Here is a 3,838-nt window from a genome sequence, read left to right on the forward strand (position 1 = left end):
GACTGGGATAATCAGGATGGGAGTGTCAGAGACAGTGCGATTGGCACAGGACAGAGCGGAGTTTAGGGCTGTTGTACATAGGGTTGCTATGAGTCGCAGGCGACTCGACAGCACATAACAACAACGACAACAACAACAACAACCAGCATCCAAGAAATCAAAAGATGAATTGCATTGGGAAAATCTGCTGTCAAGGGACCTCTACAGAGTACTGGAGAGCAATGATGTCAGTCCAGAGACTAGGATGTGCCTGATCCAGGCCATGGTCTTTGCAATTACTTGCTATGCATGAGAAAGCTGGACAATGACTAGGAATGATAGAAGGAGAATTGATGCCTTTGAAGTGTGCTGCTGGAGAAGTATTTTGAATATAGCTTGGACTGCTAGGAGAACAAACAGGTTCATCTCAGAGGGTGAAACCAGGCTGCTCCTTGGAGGCAAGGATTCTCAAGCTCTGTCTGACATTCTTTGGGCATGTTGTAAGGACTTGACTTGATCATAATGACCTTATTTTTGTTCTGGAATTCACTGATCCTGATTTTGTCTCAAGAATTTGCAGTAACCCTTGACCTCTTTATGGTTGAGATCCCTAGAAAGTAAGAGGGAAATTTTTGAGAATATAAGGAAATAACACTAGACTTTACCACTATTGCTAGTCCTGGCTCTCTAGGAGAATAAACTTTCCAGCAAAATGAAACATAATTCTCCACAGTGGCTAAGGCAAGGGAGAAGCCCATATGATTTCTTTTGCGAGGTTATCCAAACATTTTAACAAAGCTTTTTTTTTAAACACACAAAATAATAAAAAATTTTTTGAATTTTTATTTTTATTTTATTTTATTTTTTTTTTGTGTGTGTACCATCAAATCAGATCTGACTGGTACAGGAGGAGATTGTCCCTCTTTCCTCAGCAGAGCATCTGGTGGTTTTGAACAGTGCACCTCTGGGATTGCAGTGCAGCTTCTTGTGACTAGGCCACCAGAGCTCCCCTTAACAAAGCTTTAAAAATAATTCTATGTCTTTGGTAGGAGATGGTAGCCAAAGAAGGTCAAGGATAAGTGAGATCTGAGGAATATAGCTTCTTAGAATTCAGAATCTTGCCCTAATCAAATAGTCTCCCTTCTTCCAAACAGAGTAAATAAATACTGTGCTAATAGCTAGCCAGTTCCAAATGTCCACACTTTTGGTGTTATAGGTAGTAGTCCTTCAGCCTAGGAATTATTGTGTTCTAGACAGGTTATATCTAAAATCCAACAGAACACCTTGATTCTATGAAACATAAACAGCCTTTCTCTTAGGATACCTTGATCTCACTCATTTACCCAGAGTTTGATATCCATCTTCTAGATAATGGCAAGGTAGTAGAGCTAATGCTAGCATTATCTCAATGCAAAGTTAAAGGCTTTGCATTAGAATCAGAAATATTCTTTCTTACCTCCTATTGTGAATTGAGTTATGACTTTCACAAAGTTATATTGGAGTCCTAATCCCTGTGCTTATAAATATAAGTCTATATAGAAATAGAGTTTTCTCGTTATATTAATGTGATTATACCACACTAAGGTTGGTCCTAAACCTCATTTTTTCCTGTATAGTGTCTTATAAAAGAGAAGAATAGACAGAAACACTCATAGGAGGACATAGAATACCATGTGACATTAAAGATAGATGCATCTTTAGGACTATCGTTAAAGATAGTCCTCAAGTGACAAAGATTGTTGTTCCGGAAGTTGGAAAAGAAAGAAAAGGTCCTTTTCCTAGTGTTGATGTCCTATATTTGTATTTCTAATTTCCTGAACTGTAAGATAATAATTTCTATGTTTTTTTAAGTCACCCATTTTGTAGCATTTTTGTTACAGTACATAAACCAAATAAAAACTTAACAACGCAGTAAAACAACTCCCAAAAGCCAAAAACGCCAACACTAAGAACCTCAAACTAGTTGGCATCACGTCAGAGTCAAGTCAAAGCTGAGTAGGAAGAGAATATGCCTTCTAATACAAACACAGATTTCCAAGGTAGTAATGGGAGATCCCTTTAAGCATACTTGTGCTTTTATGGAGGGCTGTGGATTCGAGTGGGAAAGGCCTTTGACGTTTTTCATATAACATACCAGCTCCCAGAATGTCTTTAGATGTGAACATCACAACAAAGAATTTAGGCTCCAAATTTAGACTCTAAACAAGACCCCTCGGTGAGATAAATCCACAGTAGGATAGCTACCTGGAAACATGCTGTTTCCCACAAGCTGTCATCCCTGTTAAATGAAAATATCATACTGTAATATTTCATAGCAGAGCCTCCATTCTACCAGAAACCTCTGAGAAATAAGGTAATTGTTCTATTGGTTTTAATATTCTTTTTATTATTAATGATCATTTATTAGGGAAAGCTGGTTGTTGTTGTTGTTATGTGTCATCAAGTCAACTGTGACTCATAGGGACCCTATGTACAATAGCTCTGAATCTTGCCCTATCCTAAGCCAATCTCATTGTCTCTGACACACTCACTACCGTTATTACCCCAGTTACTGAGTCAATCCATTTCATCCAGATTCTTCCTCTCCTGCACTGTCCCTCCATCCTTACAAGCATGTTATAAGGTCTGGTCCCTCTTGGTAACATGCCCAAAGTACATGAGACAGAGTTTCAAAATCCTTACCTCCAAGGACCATCTGGATTTCACCCTGTCTAGGATAGATCTGTTTGTTCTCTTGATGTTGAACTTCAAAACATACTGAAGACTGCAGACTTGACCTTCTGCAGCATACACCTCAGGCCCTCATCAGTTCCAGCAAGCAAGGTTGTGTCATCTAAATAATACAGGTTGTTGATGAGTCTTCCTTCAATCCTGATGCCAAATTCCACCTTATAAACTTCAGCCTTCTGAATGATCTGTTCTACAAAGAGACTGAAGAGGTATGGAGATAGGATGTACCACCAACACACACTTCTTTCTGATTTTGAGCCATGCAATGTTTTCTTTCTCTGTTTGGAGGATTGTTTCCTGGTCCAAGTATAGGCTTCACATTAGCACAATCAAGTGTTTTGGCATTCCCATTATCAACAAGGTAGCCACAATTTGTTGTAATCCACAAAGTCAAATGCATTTGCAAGTCAATTAAACACAGATAGACATTCTTCTGATACTCTCTGCTTTCAGCTAACATCCACCTAATACTGACAATAATATCCCTAAACTTCTAAACCCAGCTTGCACGTCTCTATTGATATGTAGTTCTAGTTGTTTTTGGATAAACTTCAGCAGGATCTTGCTTGTGAGTGGTATTAGTGATTGTTGTGATATGCTGTTGAGTCCATTGCCACTCATAGTAACTCTATGTACAATAGCTCTGAACCCTACTCTATCTTGACTCAACCTCCTCATCTCTGGCACACCCACACCCCATTTCCCCAGTCACTGAATCAATCTGTCTCTTCGAGGGTATTCCTTTCCTGCGCTGTCCTTCCACCATTCTAAGCATGATGTCCTTCTCTAAGGACTGTTCCCTCCTTGCAACACGCCCAAAGTATGTCAGCTGGATCTTTAAAATCCTTGACTCCAAGGGGCAGCCTTATCTCACCCTCTCTAGGATGCACCCGTTTATTCTACTACCATCTATGGTATATTCAGTACTCTTACCCAGCATTACAACTCAAAGGCATCAGTTCTTCAATCATCCTTAGTTATTGTCCTGCTCTTTGATGTGTTGTTGTTATTGTTGTTGTTGTTATGTGCTGTCGAGTCGTTTCCGACTCATAGCGACCCTATGCACAACAGCCCTAAACCCTGCTCTATCCTGCGCCAACCACACCGCCTCTGACACACCCATCCCAAT

The 3,838-nt window shown here is 39.7% G+C and overlaps 1 pseudogene; it reads right to left on the reverse strand.

The window, feature by feature from the left end:
• Positions 1-525: 525 nt before the first annotated feature.
• Positions 526-3,838, reverse strand: part of LOC102877192 — an 81,740-nt pseudogene continuing 78,427 nt past the window's right edge.

This window comes from Elephantulus edwardii, unplaced genomic scaffold (genome assembly GCF_000299155.1).
Source record: "Elephantulus edwardii isolate Elephantulus edwardi_28Jun2011 unplaced genomic scaffold, EleEdw1.0 scaffold00180, whole genome shotgun sequence".
NCBI classification, from domain to species: domain Eukaryota; kingdom Metazoa; phylum Chordata; class Mammalia; order Macroscelidea; family Macroscelididae; genus Elephantulus; species Elephantulus edwardii.